Source organism: Elephantulus edwardii, unplaced genomic scaffold (assembly GCF_000299155.1).
Source record: "Elephantulus edwardii isolate Elephantulus edwardi_28Jun2011 unplaced genomic scaffold, EleEdw1.0 scaffold00168, whole genome shotgun sequence".
In the NCBI taxonomy this organism is placed as follows: Eukaryota; Metazoa; Chordata; class Mammalia; order Macroscelidea; family Macroscelididae; genus Elephantulus; species Elephantulus edwardii.
Window position 1 is genome coordinate 6,960,925 of NW_006399918.1, and position 22,893 is coordinate 6,983,817.

At 40.6% G+C, this 22,893-nt stretch overlaps 1 pseudogene; it reads right to left on the bottom strand.

The window, feature by feature from the left end:
* Positions 1-1,628: 1,628 nt before the first annotated feature.
* Positions 1,629-22,893, bottom strand: part of LOC102847111 — a 99,037-nt pseudogene continuing 77,772 nt past the window's right edge.

Consider the following 22,893-nt stretch of genomic DNA (forward strand, 5'->3'; position numbering starts at 1 on the left):
ATGTCTACTAAGCAAGGCAGAACAGTCACTATAACATTTACTCCTTAAAGTCCATCTACAGGGATCTCTGGTAACCTAGTGGCAAGAAGCTGCGCTGCAATCCCAAAACCAGGCATTTTGAATCCACCAGATGCTCCATTGGAGAAAGAGGGGCAATCTTTTCCTGTGCCTGTCAGATCCGATTCAATGGTACACAACAAGGAAAAAAAATAAAGTCCATCTACAAAGATAAGTCCATTTTTTTCCATACTAATAGATAGGTCACAATCAATAAAGGAAGAAACAAACTTAATTCAAATCCAATCTTTTTTTTTTATATTTTAATACAAGCAAATGTAATAGCACTATGTTTCACATTTCCACTCATTCTCTTTTCCTATCCCTGTTTGTTTTCTGAGCTTTACCATCAAGTTAAAATAGACTCATAGCTGAACCTCCAGCAGGTTTTGAGAGACAGTAAATCACACAGGCGATTGCCCATCTTTCTCCCATGGAGCAAACCATGTGCCTTTGGGTTGGCAGCAAAGTTCCTTACCACTAGGCCACGAGAACTAGGCAAATACGGCTCTTTTCATGTTGCATAATTGTTTTAAAGAGTGTATACCTCCCTGGTAGTCTTAGGGATCTACAAGTTTATCAGACTAGACCATTAAACTTTTTTTATTATTTTGAGTTTCATTCCACACTTTTCTCTCACTCTATCCAGGACCTTCTACAGTGACTCCTTTCATATTGGCCAGGAGTTGAACTAAGTATTTCCATGCGTCTCTGATTTTCTTACTCTTCTTTGCTGCAGATAGCGTCAAATATTTGTGACTACAACTTTTGTTGTGACCAACAGAGGCCACTCCAGAAGCATCTAATGAAGCAGTTCTTAAAATCTTAGTTGGATTCTGTTTTCCTACCATAACCACAAAAATATCCAAACATTGTGTTATAATCAACTTCTGAGTTACTCTGCATAATTTTCTCAACTATCAACGATCCTTCAGCACGTGCACCCTTAGCAATTGTCATTACAGGAATTTTGAATATTTGTGTCATAATTTCCAGACTAATTTTTTTTAATTGGTTGGAGTTAGTGAGTCTGACACTGGGATATGCCAAGACAGAGCAATGTCTTTTTCAGTAGAAGCTAATGTTGTACTAAGGGCATCAGTAACTCTTTTCATACACTTCCACATCCTGGCCTCGCCCACTTTCAGCACAGCTACTGCATCCAAGAGTTTTGTCAGTTTCCATTAAGTTTTTGCTTTCCAATGACTAAAGAAGATAGAAAGAGAACTGATGCCTTTGAGCTGTGGTGCTGGAGAAGCATACTGAATTTTGCCATGGACTGCCAGGAGAACAAACAGGTTTGTCCTAGAGAGGGTGAAACCAGGCTGCTCGTTGGAGGCAAGGATTCTGAGGCTTCGTCTGACATACTTTGGACATGTTGCAAGTCCTTGGAGAGAGACATCATGCTTGGAAGTGTGGGGGACAATGCAAAAGAGGAATACCCTTGATGAGATGGAATGATTCAGTGACTGGAGTAATGGGAGTAGGTGTGTCAGAGACACTAAGGTTGGCACAGGATAGAGCAGGATTCAGGGTTGTTGTACGTAGTGTCGCTATGAATCACAGGTGACTCAACAACAACATTGATAAATTGTGATGTCTAGCTACTCAACAATTTCTTGAATACATTTTTCAGTTCAAGCCTTGTCACGTTTTCCTGTCAAGAGCATCATCTTTGGTCACAATGATCTCTCCAACTTTTCCTAAGCTGTGACACTGAACATCTTCAAGATTCACAATCAAGCCCTCTTCTCCAAATACTTGACCACCAGTAGGAAAAGCTATGTCTTTAAGCTGGTTCTCTACACTGTCCTCAAAACCTGGAGTTTTGACAGCTACCACCTGAAGACCAAACTTCAGCAGATTCAAAACAAGGGTAATTCGAGCTTCTCCATCACAATCTTCAGCAATTATGACCAAAGGCTTACATGAGCAGTGGCAATTCCAAGAACAGATACATTGAACTGGACACTATAAATTTTCTTTTCACTCAGTAGACATCCTGAAGTTCACATTTTTTACATTTTGATGTATTAATAAGAAAATACAACCTCAGTTAAACTTCAAACTTTAAATAATTCAATGTTTCTATCCTTTACTATAATGATATGCTTTCTTCCAACCGTTATCATTGCAAGATAGTGACAACTCCTTTGTTTCTATTTGCAGAAATCATGACAACTTGAGCAGTTGTCACAAGTACAGACTTTTTTTTTACAGACTTTTCTTAAAATAAACAATAACAGCATTAACAACCAATGTCACAGCTTTTCTGATTTCCACCTTTGCTAATCTTAAAGTTGTCTTTGGTTACAGCGAGTCCCAGTAAATTGGTAATGGTGATACTATCCCCAGACTATTCATTTATGTTACTGGTAACATACTGAACAAGTATGGCCCCAATATTTTTTTATCAATTTTCTAAGTCAATTGGTTTACCCAACTCTATTCAATACTCATTGCTCTTCCCTTTGGCCCCATAGAAACTGCTATAAAATCAGCTAACAGCACTAAGGCTCGGGCATCTGCAACAAATTTTATATCTTTGGCCTAAGTCAGAGTGAGATGAGGAGCTGTCCTGGATGCTAGCCTCATCTGTTAAAGGACAGCATGTAATCAGAGCATTTTTTGTGGGTCTACCAGCAGGCTTTCACACCAAAGGCAAAAAAGTCAGTGACAAGTGAGGTTCACCTTTTAACAAAAAAAAAAAAGAAGAACTTATATAACTTAAAAATAAAGGTCTTGAGTAAAAAATTAAAAGCAATAATATTCCAAGTAGAGGTTCTAACAGTGGCACAAATCAAGTTACAGAGGGAAGTTAGTTCTTAAAATAAAAGGCTTATTAACTAGCACTTTGTCTATTATAGTATAGAGGTTACAAACCACAAGATGTAGAGGCTCAACTATGTCATTTATTGTTCGTAAGTCCTGGACAAATTTCCATCTACCACTGGGTTGTTTTACAGCTTGGAAGTCCACATGCAAGGCAGAGGTGAAGTAAGGAACTGCTTATGAGGTTTTCCATCAGTTCCAACAACTAAGAAATAGTGAGAAGAGTTGGGACCTCAGAAGGCTTTTAGGACCAAATATTAGGCTCTTGTGTCCAGGAGAAAATGGATACAACAGTTCCATGATGCATCTTCAAGGATATGAACATGTATGGCTAAGCACAATTGATAACAGTGCATCTAAATCCAAAATCAATCTCCACAGTAGGCTATGTGTTTCCTATTGCCAAAGGGGCCCTTCAGAGTAGTGAGAGAAGATCTTCACCCTGAAACTTACAGCGTCCTTTTTCAGCAGGAAGTAGCTAAGAGAATACTCTGTCCCCTTTTCCTTATGAATCAGAGTGAAATCTCTCTCAGGAAGGAGTGATACGGAATGGCAAAGGACACACTGACAAAGGAGATTAATCAGAACTGGTTTTGACAAGCACTGTGGCCATGGGACAATTAAAACAGACTTTCAAGAGGGAAAAAAAGGAGAGGAACAAACTGGGGGGGTAGAGAAAACAGTGCAACAATGAATGAATGGAAATCCAAAATCTCTGTAAATGTTCATTAAAATTAATAAATATTTTTTAAAAATGAAGGTCTTTTTTTAAAAAAGTCACTGTTATTAAAATAGAATCAAAATTCTAAACACATGGGCAAACCCATATGCCATTTTTCAAAAGGAACTGATTTCTGGAATGGAGTTAAGCCAAAGTGTATCTATCTGTGTGTATCAGAATACACATGTCAGAACCTGCTTCCTGTATCCATAGGAAGTGTGCAGAGCCAGCAATGCAGGAAATGCTAGGGCATTTTCTAATGCAATAGCTAAAATAGCATCAGCAAAAACTGGAGGAAGACCATGAATCCACATAAAACACTCCATTGTCTTCATGATCAAAGAGCAATCAAAAAACTCCAAGTAGGCCCCAGTTAGCTGAGGAAGAGACTCCTAACCGGAGCAGTCCTCTTTTTTGTAGAGATAATCTTCAAAATGATGAAGTTCTAAAATGGGACACCAGCAGCAGGTATTCTGTAAAATGTGTCCTATGCTTTTAATTCATCCTATCTGAATTTTGAGTACATATTGCTGAGCATGAAGGAGCTCTGGTGGTGTAGCCCGTAGAAAGTTGTGCTGCTAACCCAGAGGTCATACCTCACTTGTGGCTAGAATCTACCTGTTGCTCCAGGGAAGCAAGATGGGCAATCTTCTCTCATGTGCTTTACACCCTCTAAAAACCCGCTGGAAGGTCAGCTATGAGGCAGTTCCAATGGGTTTAAGTTTCAGTTAAGAAGTATTATCATTTTTCCCACCTTACATATAAGTTAACCAGGCACAGAAATTTAGATGACTTGCCCCAGGTCACAAAGCTAGTATGTGTCAGTACAAAGATTTTAACCAGGTAAGCTTACTCCAGTACATGATACTGCATCAACCACCCAACTATGTAAAAAATGCACAGTGCCATTCCAAAGGATGTGGTATGACAATTTATTCTGACATTGATATATGTCCAAAATGAGGAAAAAATAATACATAAATAGACATTATTTTTATAAATAATTAAAGCCAATCTGAGTATCTGCATGCAAAAATCTTTAAAAGTGGACTCCAAACACTTTATCTCAGAGAAGGGGGTACAAAAGCTTTTCCTTTCTATGTTCTGATTTTTACAGTAACTTTATGTACTAGGTATTATAATCTAGCAAAAGGGGAGTTAGAAAGAAGAATAAAATTTAAAACAACAACATCATCAAAACACATACCATCCTGGGATCAGAAGGAAAGAAAAACAATAGAAAGCCAGAAAGAAAAAGCAAAAACAGGGGGTGGGGGAGAAGAGGAAAGATGACTGAAAAACAAACCAAAAAAGCCACCAGGAAATATGCAAACAGTGATACACAGAACACAAAGCAGAAAGTCAAACAAAACGTCAAAGGTGAAATGAGGTAACAGATGAGTAAGAAATATGAGATTGGACCATCAAGATCTGGGAGGGTGTATACAAGTCTGATAAATTTCAAGGAGAAAGAAATGAGAGCACTGGTGATCTGTAGACATTGTGGCAGAGCAAGAGGAAAGTAGATGGAATGGCCAAGCGCTCACAGGTGGAACAGAAAGTGTGCTTGCTAAGAGAAAAGGATGAGCTCAGAGGCATTAATACCTCAGTCAGTTCCCACATGTCTCATATACCTCAGAGAAGAGTGGTTCTGTATAAACCTGTAAAACCAAGGCTATAATTAGTTCCTGGAAATCACTATGTAGCTGAAGGAGTAATACAGTGTCATGGATGACTTATAAATGGTCCTTTTAGCCACAGTCTTGTGACACTCAACAAATGACTATATGGAATTACACAAATAAAGTGATTGTGGACCACCAAGGGATTAGACAGTTTACTAATAAATGCAAGCAAAGTTCATAAATGTTTGACATCCATGCTAACAAAAGCTTACAATGACCAAACCAAACAAAACATAAAACAAAAACACCTTTCTACAGATTCACAGAATATAAAAAGGTATTTCATAAATACTATATTTTAAAATTCAATATTTATCAAACCTCTGCTACGCATTTTATTTTGAGGATTCTATTTTATGATATTACTATTTTTGAACCGTTGGAAATGAAATCATTTGGATTTGTAGTTTGACAGTTTTGATGATAATAATAGATTCCTTACTATTATCAAAATGTTAAAAATTAAAATTAAGAACAACTTTGAGATAATCATCTTACCCCAGTAAGAATAACAAAATTCAACAGAGCAGCAAACAGCAAATGCTGGTGAGGTTGTGGAGAAACTGGAACCCTTATTCACAGTTGGTGGGAGTGTGAAATGGTGCAACCACTATGGAAGGCAGTATGGCACTTTCTCAGAAAGTTGCAAATAGAAATACCATTTGACCCAGCAATTCCACTACTGGGAATATACCCTAAAGAAACCAGAACTGTCACCCAAGCAGATAATATATACACACATCCATGTTTATGGCTGCTTTGTTCACAATAGCAAAGAGCTGGAAACAACCCAAGTGCCCATCAACAAACTAATGGATAAAGAAGCTGTGGTATATTCAAACAAAGGAGTACTATGCTGTATTGAAAAACAAAGAACTCTGCAACAATAAATGAATGAAAACCCAAAATCTCTGTCAATGTTCATTAAAACTAATAAAATTTAATAATAATAATTAAAAAAAGAAAAAGAACTCATAAAATACACAAAATGGGTGACCCTGGAGAACATTATGCTAAGTGAAATATCTCAGTCACAAAAGGATAAATACTGCATAGTGCCACTGTTGTAAAATGGAACTGACGTCAGGACTGGGGGGAACCTAAGAAAAGAGGAGATAAATAATGTGCACTACATTGAAACAGATGAGGGAGAGAACTGTTTAAAAGGAATATAGGACTAGGTATCATTTTCATGACATTATTATAGAAAAAATAATGCATAGTAAAGTGGATTGTAAGCTTGGGGTAGGGGGTTGTATAAAAATGAAAGAATTTTTTTTTCCAAAAAGAAAAATGAACTCTGGAGGGAAGGGTGGGCTGGGAGGAAAATGCAACAATGAATAAATGGGGGGAAATTAAATGGAAAGAATGTGCTGTAAAAAATATGTATGTTGCATTTAAAAAAATTATTACTAAAATAATGGGGGGAAAACTTAAAATTAAGGGCATTTAAATTAAAAAAAATACAAAAATCATTTGGGGGCAGTGCCATGCAAATAAGAACTCCTGACAAGGCTGACTGACATAAGTGCTACAATAATGGGCATGGTAAAAAGGACCAGTCCTTGGAGAGGGACGTCATGCTTGGGAGAGTGGAGGGACAGCGCAGGAGGGGAAGGCCCTCTATGAGATGGATTGATTCAGTGACTGGGGTAGGTATGTCAGAGACAATATGACTGGCACAGGATAGTACAGGGTTTAGGGCTGTTGTACATATGGTCACTATGAGTCGCAGGAAACTCGACAGCACGTAACAACAACAACACAGTACAGCAGCAATTGTGAGGATGGTGTCTGTTTCATTCTATTGTGCAGAAGGTTGTTGGGAGTCAGAACTAATTCAATGGCACGTAGCTACAACAAAGAACCCTAACATGAGGATTGGTTAGTTTTGACATCACACTAGGCTTAAAATGAGTCATTCCAGAGGCAGGACAGGAGCACATTCTTTGGGTGCGGACTCCTAGTGCTGAAAAACTGCTACCTAGATCTAGGAGATCGAAAGCTATAGGATCAGAGATAGTGAGAGATGGTGAAAAACAGTGACAGAGAAATGATGGCAGCAATGCGTCAGGATCAGGCAGCCAGCAGGAGACAGCACGAAAGGCATCTTTGGTACGTGATGAAACGAAGCTTGCTGACTCACCGAATGACAGAGCTGAACACCTTTAAACCAGTGCTTACTCACTGAGTGAGGTGCCTCAAGGGACTTAACTGGTGGAGTTAAGAAATTTATAACACTTGCCAGACAGGGCAGGGGCCAGACCAAAAAGCCTAAGGGGCTGAGGGCCAGAACCTTGATGGCATGACTAAGAGGCTGTCTTGATTTTTTTTTTTTAAAAAAGCAAAACACTTGTATCATGAGTCATTTCTAATCAATCATAATCTATTACGAAGAAAACTGATAATTTTGAGTACTATCTGCAAGTTCTGTGTGACTATAAAAAGAGCAAGAGCCTCATGGAGACAGCCATATCTGACCTTTACCAACTCCATAAACAGGAACTTGTCCCCATCAACATCATCAACACAAAACCAGTTCCCATGAGATCAGACATGTCCCTATGCTCCCACACTATCCATCCCAATACCAATCTTACTGATCTACTGGACCCAAAATTTGTTATGATAGTTCAAAAACCATACAGAACCATATTAGGGAAGTCAAAAGGAATAACAAACTAAAATCACTCAGTCAGGACAGCTGCTGACATGTGTTCACAGGGACCTCAGCCCTCAGCCTCACAACTTTAGTCCAGTCCTACCAATTACGGCTCTCTCCCCTCCAGTCTTCCAACAAACTTGGGTAAAGGCTCTTAGGTCTCTGTGGAATAGTAGTCCTAAGATCCATCCCATCTCACATCAGGTCTTTGATTCTCTGCTGTTGGTTGCTATGGCTGATGCTGCCATCCCATAAGTCTTGGTCTGCTTGACACCAGAATCTCTGACCCCAAAGGATATTGCATTCTCTTGTTTCTTTTGTGATGGCAGCGAGATTCTCTGATTTTGCTGCTGGATCCAGTTCAATTCAATGGTAAGATTAGCCAGTCCCCTTGTGAATAGGCTAACACACTCTAGTCACATGTTCCTGCTCATCAATGTGGCAAAGTCAGTCAATGGTTAGGGAAGCCATTTTGAACAACAGACTCCTCACAGCTCAGTGACCATTACAAAAATTTCTCAAACCCAGCAGAAAAGTAGAATGTGCCATGGGAGGGAGGGCTGATGTCAGAATTGTAAAAACATTAGAAGGCGGAGACATATGTATCTCCTCACCTCATCGGACTCAGCATGAAGCTTATACTAACAATGGTTCTCTCTTCCCCTTGTAAAGTTTAGAAGAAGTCAGACCCTTTTATTGCGCCATTTTCCCAAATAGTAAAACAGCAATGACAAAGTACATTTTTCAAAATAGCCACATCTACATATTTATTTCACACCACATGCTTTTCTCACAATTCAAATGAAGCAACGTCTGGTGACTGCCTGACCAATGGAGTAATAAAAATAGTAACACATTTTGTCATATTGAGCCACCATTGTCAGTACATAACACATTTTCTCATTAAATTCTCACAAAGACCTATGAGATCAGTACTTCCATGATCAGCAAGCACCCTTCTATTTTACAGACAAGAAAATTGGGGTTTAAGGGAGTTGTCCAAAATCACAGCTACCAATCCCAAGGTAGGAATCTTAATCCACTCTAGCGAACCTCAAGACTCCAAAACTATTATGCTCGGTTACATTTTCATTGTACAAGCAAGGGAATCACATCCATCTTTTCTATCCTGTCAAATATCCCTTGATGTCTTTCCCATAAAAAGTAATCTCTCTCCAGCATCTAGGAATAGAAACTCTCAAACTCAACATCATCAAGTCAGAATCAAGTCATAGATAACCTGCTAGTGGGTTTGAACTGCCAGAAGTATCCCTTTTATTTTACTCTCACAACTTCCTATGAACCATGTCACCAAATCTCCCTCTCTACCAAGAACATACCTTAAGAAAACAAGCAAACCAAGGCCAAAGCCACTGCCCTCAAGCTGCTTTCCACTCATGGCAATTCACTGTTGGGTTCCTAAGACTATCAATCTTAACAGGAGCAGGCTGCCTATCTTCCTCTCGAAAAGTAACTAGTAAAATAAATAAATAAATAATAAATAAATAAAGTAACTAGTAGATTTAAACCATCAACTTTTGTGTTACCAGCTCAACATGCAATCTAGTAGGCCACTTGGGTTTCTTCTAAATAATCAGTTACCATTTAATTGGCATATCTTTGTATGACTCTGGTTTGAATTTCTGGTAGTTTACTGTTGATGGACAGCTGTAACTATTTTTAAATTATGTTCAGCAAGTTAAATATAGTATAGTCAAAAGTATGGAGCTCTGGTAGTCTCGTAGTAAGGAGTTGCACTGTCAACCCAAAGTCAGGTGGTTCAAGTCCATCAGCTGCTTTTTAGGAAAAAGATAGTCTCCTTCCCTGCAGTTATAGCCTCTAAAACCCACTGGAGAATCAGCTGTGAATTGGTTCTAAATCAATGACACATAACAAAATAGTCAAACAGAAGAATACTATAGAATGGACCTTGTTTATAGCACATTCTGCTTTCATATTATCTATATTTTAAACTTGTATGCTATATAAACACATCAGTGTGTATGTGTACACACACCAACCATCCTTACCATCTTGGATATACTCGGGCTCATTGTTATAGCCACCATGTCAATCCATTTTGTTAAGGGTCTTCCTCTCTTATGTTAACCCTCTCTCTTTCCCGATAGAATGACTTTTTCCAAGGACTGGTTCATGCTATCAACATGTCCAAAGGACATAACCAAGCTTCACCATCTTTGCCTCTAAGGAGCACCCCGGTCACATTTTCTCTAAGACTTGTTTACTTGTTCATTTGGCAGTCCACAGGATAGTCAGTACTCTTCGCCAACACAACTCACTATGAATTGGTTCCAACTCAACAGTAATGAGTAAAGGAGTTCTAGATCTCTCAACACACATACACACCTCACATTTATGTATAGAAGAAAGAATAAAATGGCATACCAGTAATAAGTGTACATCTCTAGATAACAAGGTAGTGGTTGTTATGTGCCATCACATCACATGAGTTGATACTGACTCACAGCAATCCTACAGGACAACCACCTCAGAGGGTTTCCTTAGGAGCAGGCTGTCTTTTGTTCTTGTGGTGCTGCTGGTGAGTTTGAACTGCTGACCTTTAAGTTAACCATCAAGCATTAAACCACTATGTCACTAGGGTTCCTTCATTTTTTTTCTCTATTCCTTTATAATGTCTCATTGTTTTGAGTATTGTTTTTTTGTTTGACAATGAGTATGTATATTTTAACAAATTTTTATCACCTTCCCTCTTTCCTCCCAAAATATTTTGCACCTTAATGACAGTGCCTGGTGCACCCTACTCTGTATGTTACTTAAATCAGTACATGTCTTTGAGTTCCCTAAGGACAAAAAAGTAATCCTTCCTAGCTCCTACCACTACCAGTTGCCATCGAGTTGAGTGCAACTTAAAACAACCCCATGTGTGTCAGAGCAGAACTGAGCTCTAGAGGGTTTTCAATGACTGTTTTTCAGAAGCAGATTGCCAGTTCATTCTTCTGAAGCACTTCTGGGTAGATTCAAACCTCCAACCATAGTTTGCAAAAAACTGTGCTAATCATCTGCACCACCTAGGGACTCAAGAAAGTACTCTATGGTGTTGGGGTTTTTTTAATCACACTAAAGCAATACTGAGAAAAGAAGGTCACAGAAAGATGAAGGCCTCTAGACACTTAACAGAACCCAGCCACAATCACCCCTGTATACATGAAAGGCCAAACTCAAATTAATAATTAATAAGACCTTTGTATTCTTTATGTATCCTGTTAATTATTATCATTTTCACACGGATCATTTTTAAAGGATCCAGCTACCCAGCCTCTAGTTTTCTCTAAGAATTTACTCAAACTTCCCTTTTGACCAGGAGCTTCACAGAGGCCTCATACAAACTTCCAACTACAAGCAAGCCACAGTCGGGAGAATGAGTCAGTAAAAGGCAGAAGTTATAGCATGTCCACATTTACCTTATATAGGCTCATTGTTACCAACTCCTCCCCACCTCTCACACCTTCCTGGTACCAGGTATAATTCATGTGTTTATGACTAAACTCTGGTACACTACTCAAAACATAGTAAACACCCATGTTTGCTGGAGAAACAAATGAGCTGGACACTGTAATATAATTAAAACACAGACCTAGGTCTTCCACCCTCTGGTTTAGACTTCCCTCTCCACGGCCCATCCTAAAGAGACTGAACTCTTTCCCATAAATATCAGAAGGCAATACAGGACCAGGGAAAGTCTACAAGCTGGCAGGCCCTTTCTGGAAGCTGGGTGGGGCAGATAAGGAATGTGTGGGCAAGAGGAAGGCTTGGTAAGCAAGACAACAGGCTAGGCGAAGTCGAAACAGCCAATCTTGGCTGCACTTTAATTGACATTGATCAGCTGGCACAGCCCTGAGAAAGGCAGAAAGTGGAAATGGCAGTGCAAGACAGGGGAGGTTTTCACTCCAACCAGCATCCTTCCCTCTCTTGGCAGAATTTCCAGTTCTACCTGCTGAGCTCCTTCCCCCCTCCTCCACCACACCTTCCATGATGCCTCTATTAAAGGGGAAGTAAGTCTGCAGGTGCATTCACATCAGGGAACTGCCCAGGGCTCACTCCAGTGGCCAGGCATCAAACTTCCTGCCAGCCAGCAGCTTCCTCCTGCCCCACCCCCACGCTGAGAAACAAAGGACACAAGCCGGACTTTAGACAGAAACTGTGCTTATCAGAGTCACAGGAAAGTGAACTCTGAGTTTTCAATGCCTGGAAAAGCCCAGTACATGCTCACTCATTCTGCTTCCCACAACTTACTCCTCACAGCACTGAAACCTCTTCCACCAAACATCTGACAAGTGGTCATCTAGGTCTTTCCTGAACCTCTGAAAAGGAAACAGATGTGGAAAACAAGCCCCATCATTTCCTAAACTATTACATAAAACGTGTGTGTGTTGGGGGGGGAAGTGTGTGGAGATTAAATATCCTTAGGAAGAAGGGGATGTCAGGCCTTTGTATGTCCCAAGAACAAGAACAGGACTCCTTGAACTCAGATGAATTATGCTTGTGGGAGTTGAGGCAGATTTTTAACAATCCAAGTCCCAATACCTACAATCTCCAAGATACATTCTTAAGCAAACAAGCAAAATACAATGCAGTGTATTTAAATCTGATGCTACCTGCCAATTCTGATTCATAGCAGCCTTTTAGGACAGAATACCATTGCTCACGTAGTTTCCAAGACTTGGAGGCAATGATTCTGAAGCTTCATCTGACATACTTTGGACATGTTGCAAGGTGGAATCAGTCCTTGGAGAGGGACGTCATGCTTGGGAGGGTGGAGGGGCAACGCAGAAGAGGAAAACCCTCAATGAGATGGATTGATTCAGTGACTGGGGTAATGAGGATAGGTTTATCAGAGACAATAAGATCTGCATAGGATAGAGCAGGGTTTAGGGCTGTTATACATTAAGGTCGCTATAAGTCACAGGCGATTTGACAGCATGTAACAACCAAAAATGCTGGCTTACTGCAGTCTTCAATATAGATTGAAGTTCAGTATCAAGAAAACAAAGATTCTCACCAGTGGGCCAATTGGCAGCATCATGATGGACAGTAAAGAGATTGAGATTGTTCTTTTTTTTTTTTAAATGTTTATTGTATTATTTTTACATGCACCGTCAAATCAGATCTGACTGGTACAGGAGGAGGTTGTCCCCTCCTTCTCCTGCAGAGCATCTGGTGGATTTGAACCACGTACCTCTGGGATTGCAGTGCAGTGTCTTGCCACTAGGCCACCAGAGCTCCCTTGAGATTGAGATTGTTAACAGATTTAGTCTGCATGGCTCCACAATCAACATTCTTGGCACCAGCAGCCAGGAAATTAAAAGGCATACTGCGTTGGGAAAGTCAGCTGTCAGAGACCTCTCCAAAGTGCTGAAGAGCAATGATGTTAGTCTGGAGACTAAGGTGTGCCTGATACAAGCCACGGTCTTTGCAATCACTTGCTATGCATCAGAGAGCTAGACAATGACTAGGGATGATAGAAGGGGAATTGATGCCTTTGAGCTGTGGTGTTGGAGAAGAGTGTTGAATATACCATGGACAGCTAAGAGAATGAACAGGTTCATCCTAGAGAGGGTTAAGCCAGACTGCTCCTTGGAGGCAAGAATTCTGAAGCTTCTTCTGACATAATTTGGACATGTTGCAATGAGGGACCAGTCCTTGGAGGGGGCCATCATGCTTGGGAGGGCAATATAGGAGAGGAAGACCCAAAATTAGATAGATTGATTCAGTGGCTGGGGTAATGAGGGTAGGTGTATCAGAGACAATAAGATTAGCACAGGATAGAGCAGAATTTAAGGCAGTTATACATAGGGTCTTTATGAGTTGCAGGTGATTTGATGGCACATATAACAACAACATATACTTGTTTATTTACAAAGTTCATATACATTATTTTTCACATTGGAGTTTTCCCATTTCCTTCACATCCCCCTTCCACTCATCAAATAGTGCGACCCTATGATTAATGCCCTCCCCCAGCCGGCCCATCTTCACCCCTCTGCTCCCACCCTTCCCGCCTCCTTGGATCCTCATATTCTTTCCACAATAATAGTCTTATAAACTATTTGTCCTTCTGGGACTGAGTTCACTTAGCATAATGCGCTCCAGTCTCTCCAAAGTTAAGCAGTAATTTACAAAATCATTGCTCTTGGGTGCTGCATAGTATTCCATCATGTGAATGTACCATAATTTTTCAATCCATTCAGTTGTGGTTGGACATTTGTGTCACTTCCATATTCTTTTTTTTTTTTTTCACTTCCATATTCTTGCGATGGTGAATAACACTACTATGAACACTGGTGTACAAGTCTCTGTTTGTGCCTCAGTTCTCATTTTCTCAGGGTATAGTCCAAGCAGTAGACTAGCTGTGTCATAAGGAATTTCTATGTTCACCTTTTTTGAGGAAGTGCCAAACTACTTCCCAGAGAGGTTGTACCAATCCCATCAACAAAATATAGGAGTTCTATCTCACCACACCCTCTACAACATTTATTACTTGCTGTCCTGTTAAACTTTGCCACAGCTACTGGAGTGAGATGGTATCTCACTGAGATTTTGATTTGCATCTCTTATTGCCAGTGATTTGGAGAATTTCTTCATGTGCCTGTTGGCCATCCAAATATCTTCCTCTGTGAGAAGTCTTTCCATGTCTTTTGCCCATTTTGTAACTGTATTATCAGTCTTTCTTGTGGAGGCCCTGTAGGATTTTGTATACTTTTGATATAAGACCCTTGTCTGAAATGGTATTGCCAAATGTTTTTTCCCAGTCAGTAGGTTTTCTTTTCTGTTGGGAAAATGTTTTGATGTGCACAGAGATTTAATCTTGAGAAGGTTCCATTCATCAATTTTATCCTCTTTAGATTGTATATTTCTGGCTGTATTTGGCAGTTTCTTTATACATAGACTAGGCTGCCTAAGCTTGATCCCAGTTTGTCTCTGATATGGTTTGGGGCTTTATTTCTAGGTCTCTGGTCCACCTTGAGTTGATTTTTGTGTATAGTGTGAGATATAGATCCTGTCTGAGCTTTCTGCAGTGCGTAGCAGTCCAGTTTTATCATTGCCATTTGTTGAAGAGGTTGTCCTTTCTCCATTGGATAGATTTCATTTTCTTGTTGAATATCAGTTGCCCATAGATAGTTAGGTCCATTTCTGGGTTCACAATTTTGTTCTATTGGGCTATGTGCCTGTCATTGTACCAGTATCATGTTGTTTTGGTTACTACCATTGTGTAGCAGGTTTTGAGATTAGGGAGTACTATGCCTCCCACTTCATTTTTGTTTTTTAGAAGTGCTTAGCTTATTCGGGTCTCTTTCCTCTCCAAATAGACAATTTCCCTTTCTATCTTCTTGAAAAATGAATTTAGTATCTGTATTGGGATTGTGTTGAACATGTAGATTGCTTTTGGTATCCAAGACTACAATCTTTAATTAAGGAAGCAGATGGCTACATCTTTCTCCAGTGGAACAGCTGATGAGTCCTAATGTCAACCTTTTGTTTTGCAACTGAGCCCTTAACTACTGTGCCACCAGGACTTTCTACAATGTATACAGTATTTTTCTTTTTGGGTTAAAAGAAGAGGGGGAAAAGATTATATACTTATATACACTTGTATCCGTTTAACAAAATAACAGTAAAGATAACTAGGAAACCATGGGAGTCATAGAGTAAACAGGAATGAATGGGAATAAATTTTCCCAAAGTTTCTGTTTTGCTAGACACACCACTCCTTTATTATCATTTTGATTCTTGAACCTCAAGAATATTACAACTATTCTAAATAAACAACTGCTTGAAAATCAGAGCAGCTCTATCTCAAAGCAGAACTAGGCTGGAGACTCCAGACAAAGCCCTGAACACAAAAGAACTCAAGAGAAATATCATGGAGTGAAAGTGTTCTGGAACCAAAAGGGGACGGAATAGGTACTAAAATTCCACCACTAATCATTTCCTGGTTCCAGTCATTACTTGTCACTATAGTTTTGAGGGAACAATTCTTTCCTGAGAGTGGAGGAAGGGGAGTGACTCACACTCCACCTTCACTAAAATCAGCCCACTTCCTGCAACAATGAAAACTCTTAAACCATCAGACTTAAGGTATGTGTCTGCACCAGAACAGACAGAACCGCGAACAACAAATTAAAAAGGCCTTAGCTGTGCCAAGTCAAAAACATGATTATGAAACCACAGGACTCACAAACTGGCTCAACAGAAGGCAGCAATTTCTCCCTTGAGAATGCATGGGGGGTGGAGAGAGAAGAAGTCAGAATACCAATGCAGGCTCTTTTTTTCTTCTTGTGGTGGTCGTGATGGTGGTGTTGATGTATGGCATCTTGGAACCAACTTACAGATGAACTTCTGTTGGGTTTTTAGAGGCTGCAAATTAAATGAGAAGGAGATTGCCCGACCTGTTCCAACAGAACAGCTAATGGATTCAAACCACCTGCCTTAGGGTTGGCAGCACAACTCTCAGTAGCCGCACCAAAAATTGTTCTATCCGCACACCAGTGTGCTACCAGGGATGTCTCTTCCTGACTGGTGGAGGTCTGGATCATTCCTAAGTGCAGGCTCTCTAGGGAAAGGGATGCTGGCATGACTGGCCACCAGATTCACTTTCCCAGCATCTAGCTTCCAAGCCTCTGCTCCAGAAGGTCTTCTTTTCCCCTCCCTGTTCAGCAGGCTGAGGTTAAGGCCTCACCTGCTTGTCCCATTCTATCCTGATCTGATAAAAGAATCCACAATGAAAAGCACCTTAGACGGAGCAAAATAAAGTACATGGAAAACCTGCATCTGCTCAGGATGAGAGGACAGAACAAACCCAAGAAAGAGGCCTACAGTTTAACTCTCGCTTTGTGGGACCTAGGAGGGAGATGATAGCCATAGAACAATAATCTCTTCTGCAATAAGCAATGTAACTATTATCCTAATTGATCTTTATGACAAGGGCAGAATAGGTACTATTATTCCTGTTTTACAGAAGATGACAAAACTGAGGCCAAAGACATTCAGTTACACTATCAGCCCTAAGATCACAAACAGAGCAGAGGTAGAGAAGAGGCAAGATAGAACCCAGGTGGCACGGCTGATGCCTACTTATAGTCTCTTTGCACCAGGCACATCACTGTCCCACTTTAGCAATTGCAAGGCCAGCTCCTCGGCTCCCTGAACTTGTTGCTTTCCAGGACCCAGTTTTGCCAAGGTAATGTTACAACATCGGAGACATCTTCAGAACAGCCTAGAGGACATCCTCTAGCACTGACTGATGATATCACCACCTTTTAAGTGTCTGTAAGTGATTGTTATAAGTTTATCACAAGTAATAGAGAACACGAGAAGGAGAAGAAAGGAGGGAGAGCAGCAACTCTATGAAGTGTACAAGCCTGACAAATTGAGTCACTGACTGAAAAAGAGATTGGTGCTTCCTCAAAAAGCTAAACATAGAAATTCCATATGAACCAGCTATTCCACTGCTTGGAATATATCCTGAAAAAATGAGAGCTGAGGCACAAATGGAGACTTGTACATCAATGTTCATAGCAGTGTTACTCACCATTGCAAAAACGTGGAAACAGCCCAGTTGTCCAACCACAATCAAATGGATTGAGAAATTATGGTATATTCATACAATGGAATACTACACAGCACACAGGAGCAATGAATTTGTTCATTATTACCTAACTGGGGAGGGACTGGAGAGCATTATGCTGAGTGAACTAACTCAGTTCCACAAGGACAAATATTATATAAAACCATCATTATCTAAAGAGTATGAGGATCCAAGGAAGGAAGTGGAAGAAGAGGGATAAGGATTTGGGGGGTGGGTAGTATTAACCATGGGATTTTACAATTTGATGGGTGGAGATTGAGGGAAATTGGAAGAATCTGGTCTGAAAAACAATGTATTTCAATTTTTTAAATGTTGTTGTTGTTATGTGCCATCGAGTCACTTGCGACTCATAACAACTCTATGTACAAGAGCCCTAAATGCCGTTCTATCCTGTGCCAACCTCGCCATCTCAAACACACTTATTCCCACCGCTCCAATCACAGAATCAATCCATCTCATCAAGGGTCTTCCTCTTCTGCACCATCCCTCCACTCTCCCAAACATGATGACCCTCTCCAAGGACCAGTCCCTCCTTTCAACATGCTCAAAGTATGTCAGACGAAGCTTCTGAATCCTTGACTCCAAGGAGCATTCTGGATTCACCCTCTCCAGGACAAACCTGTTTATTCTCCTAGCAGTCCATGGTATATTCAACACTCTTCTCTAGCACCACAGCTCAAAGACATCCATTCTCTTTCTATCATCCCTATTCCTGTCCAACTCTCCGATGCATAGCACGTAATTGTGACGACTATAGCCTGGATCAGGTACACCTTAGTCTCCAGCCTGACGCTGTTGCTCTTCAGTATTCTGCTAGTATAATAATTTAAAAATTGTAAAAATTTAAAAAATTATGATTAAAAAAAAGAGATGGGCAATATTAAAGCATTTTTACAAGCAAATTGGAAAGGCCCGCAAGAGATGGATGAGCTGAAAATATCTTTCCTCTTGAAAACCTATGATAACTAAATTTCAGAAAGAAAAATTCAGGGTTTTTGTACCAAGAACCCTTAATTATCTATTAATTCACTGTATATTTCTGTTTCAAATAACTGAATAATTCAATAAAATGATATGGTTTTTATTTTAAAAAATTTTAAAAAGAGAGAGACTTGTTGGTTTAAAGGTGGAGGATACTGTATAAGGCCTGGTAAAATCTTTAGTATTGGAGTACCACACACAGAATCAAAAATTGACCAGGGATGAAAATGGCAGTTTTAAGAAATAGGCAGAAGCTAACAGGTGAAAGGAGGTAGAGAATAAAAGAAACTAAAGAGAAAAAGATATGAAAAGGAGAAGGAAAAACCTAGTGAAATAGAAAATGTAAATAAGATAATGGATTTGGAGTAACTTCGATATCATGGCTCCTACGTGATTAGATAGGGAGCTCGGATGGTGTATGTGGTGCACATAGTTGTGCTGACAACCCAAAGGACAAGCCTTTCTAGTGGTTCAAACCCACTTCTGGCTCCACGGGGAAAAGATCTTGCAATCTATAGCCTTAGAAACTCAGTGGAAGGTCAGCTGTGAAGTCGGTTCTGACTTAATAGCTACGCGATGTTGAATCCAGGAGTCAAAAAAGGAGCAGCGCATTTTGGATTGGAGGCTCACCCTTGATCCTCCTTGTCAATATGGAAAAGTCATTTCCTCTCTCTGGATCTTACCAACACAAGAGGAGAAGATTAGATTTGCATCTGGTCTAGTTAGCCCCACAAAAATTCAAATAAGAGTCAAATCATCTGCCTGAGTGCCGAGAATCTATTTCCACCTTCAAAAATTAGGCAAAAATAATTGCCTTTTAACCATTCACACTGGCTGTATTGTTTTACACTTCCTGAACCATGAACTTTGAGGAAAAGTACACTCTCTTACTGAGTGTATTTGTACGTACAGATAAGACACACCACACCAAACACATGCAGATGCTTAAGAATCAGACATATACATACACTCAGGTGTTGACACACGTTGACTAAGGCCAACTACCTCAGACCCACACAAACACATCTGTAGTCACAGGCAAGCCCCAGCAAGCGAGTCTCACATTGTTCCAGAGGAAAGGGAGTTTACAAAAGAAACAAAAACTCTTAGTACAGGGCCAGGGGGGAGGGCAGAGTCCTGGCACCAAGGAGAATGCAGCCAACCAGCAGATATCTCCTCCCCTTGGGATAGTCACTCCTCAGTCAACAACATTTATTAAGGACTCCCAAGGTACTTAGTTATTCTAGAAAGGAACTCTAAACGCTGAGTTCGGGAAATTTCGGGTTTCGATATTAATTCCTTTTCAGTCTCCACTAACACATTTTTCCCACAACCAGTGCAACCTGACAGTCTATCCAAGGAAGCGAGAGACCCCTGCAACGACAGCCAAGAGACTGACTGCCAGGCTAATCTTTCCGATTTCCTCTAAGAGCCCTTAAAGAGCAGAGTTCCCAGGCTGGACAGACATACAAAGGGGCCCGCGCCCACCAGTTCTCACTAGTCTGTAAAGATGCGGGAGGGCGAAAGCAGCCCCCTCCTGATGATATGTGTAAGGGGAGACAGTCCCAGCCCACCAGAGAGCTGCAGGAGCTCCGTCCTAGATTGTGTAAGGGGAGGGGTCACAACTCGCCTTTGTGGGGGAGGGGAGCCCAGTCTTGCACCAGGTATGGGGGGAGGAGAAAAAGAGAGATGAGCCAGCGGTGGAAAAGAGCAAAGCAAGGGAGAGGCAAGGTTTCCCAATCCTCCTCTCCCTCCAGCAAAGGGCGTGGGGAGCTCCTTCCTTCAACTTCAGACCTGACCGATTCCTCCAAAAACTCCGGAAACTTACACAAGATCGCCAGAGTGAGGAGCAGCAACTGTTTCCTCTCGATTCTCGCCCTTGTCCCCATCATAACGATTTGATAGAGCCGCCGCCGCCGCCGCCGCTGCCGGAGCGTTGAGAATAGACAGTGTAGGACGAACTGCAGTACCCTAACTCAACTCCAGCCGACAGGTTGAGCCCTTCCCCGTCTGATTGGTCAGCGCTCTAGCACTGCACGTTCTGATTGGTGAAGGGAGCTGCCGCTCTGAGGAATGAATCACCGGGGCCAGGTGCAACTCCGCCCCCTACTCCCCGAAGGGCTGCACTGGCACCAGTCCAAGCTGGAGCCGTCTCTGATTGGCTCTGGACACTCAATGCGTAAGGAGACGAATTCCTCACTTTCAGCAGGTGTGCTCACCTTCATTGGGCGTTGTTCGTGTAGTACAGATTCTCTGACTGGCTGCGTTCTGAGTTGGAGCTGGAGAATTTGAGGAATACCTCAAAAGAGGAGGTAGGAAGGTCGTCCTTTTGTGGGACTTGAGGGAAAGGGACTGAATATTTGCTTTTTGTTGTTTGTTTTAAAGTAAATTGCTGGTGCTGTAGGAACCTTGGCCCTCCCTCTTGACAATTGAAAAATACACTGATGAGAGGACAGAGGGAGGAACCAGGAAACACCACCCCCAAACCGTTTTCCTCTTTTGACCCCACGCGCAGCATTGCCAATCTTTGGGACTTGACCTGCAGAGAGGAGGAAAGTAATTGAAAAGATAAAAGTAGTGGGAAGGGACACTAAATTCAAAAATAGGAAAGCATAATTACTTTATCTCAACAACTTTAAATAGATAGTCGTATACAAAACACACCCAGATATGGTGCAACCACTATGGAAGGCTGTATGTCTCTTTCTCAAAAAGTTGCAAATAGAAATACCATTTGACCCAGCAATTCCACTACTGGGAATATACTGTAAAGAAACCATAACCTAACAAAAAAAAATTTAAAAAACCTTAAAAAAAGAAAAAAACTATAACCTATTGCATAGGGCCACTATTGTAAAATAGGACTAACATTGGGGTTGAGGGAAGACAGAGAAGGGGAGGAATAATGTATACTGCATTGCAACATATGAGGGAGAAAACTGTTTAAAAGGGATATATGATTAGGTATTATTGTCATGACAAGAGTCCAGAATGAAGGCTGCACAATGCAGTGGGCTTGGAGGAAGGATTGCATAGCAATGAAAGAGTTTTTCTTTTACTTATCAAGGAGAAAAGTGAATTGGGGGTGAGGGGGTGAGCAGGGAGAAAAGTGCAACCATGACTGGAAACTCTAAGTCTCTGTAAACTTTCATAGAAATTAATAAAAAGAAACCATAACCGCCACCAAAGCAGATATATGGACACCCATGTTTATCGCAGCTTTGTTCACAATAGCAAAGAGTTGGAAACAACCCAAGTGCCCATCAACAAACGAATGGATAGAGAAGCTGTGGTATATCCACACAATGGAATACTACTGCAGCATTGGAAAAAAAAGGAACTCATGCAATATTATTCAAAATGGGTGACCCTGGAGGACATTATGCTGAGTGAAATATCTCAGTCACAGAAGGACAAATATTGCATAGGCCACTGTTGCAAAACGGGACTGACATCAAGGTTGAGGGGAGAAATTGAAACAGATGAGGGAGAGAACTGTTTAAAAGGGTTATATGATTAGGTATTATTGTTATGACAGGAGTCTAGAATGAAGGCTACATAGTGGAGTAGACTAGGGGGGAGGGATTGTACAACAAGAAAAGAATTTTACTTTTCAAAGAGAAGAGCGAATGGGGAGGAGAAGGGTGGGCAGGGAGAAAAGTGTAACAATGAATGAATGGAAATCCAAAGTCTCAGTAAGCTTTCGTTAAAATTAATTTTAAAAAAGAAAGAAACAAACAAAGCACACCAGATAATGTATGCTGACCTGCACATGCTCCATAAACATCTTTGTAGGTGACAGGATATGTTCTTTACGTGTGTTTGGTCTCTAAACAGGGTGCTATTTTTCCGCGTTACTTGTCTTTTCCCTGTGGCAGTTTTTGTTATGTAACATCAGTCAGAACCAATTCATAGCTGACCTTCAAGTGGATTTTCAGGGACTTTAAAGGAGATTGTCTTTCTCCCATAAAGCAGCTGGTGGTTTCCACTGAATATGCCTTCAGTTTGCAGCGCAATTCCTTACCATTTCCAGTAATCAGACTGTAAACTGTAGTAGGTCTGCTTTGCAGATAATGCCTTTAGATAATCTTCCAATAAGAAGTTGAAAAGACCTAATTGACAAAAGAAGTCACTCCACTTTTCCTTCAGCTTTTAAGATTGGAAATTGGTAGTAGCATAGCATTATGGCTAATAGAACTTAAAACTCCTTTTTCTATAAGCTGTGTTACTGTAAAGGATTTTACTCTACTAGAATAAACAATCTATTCTAAACAATAGAAAAGACCAAAATGGATGTCAGAAGAAACTCTGAAGATTGCACTGGAGC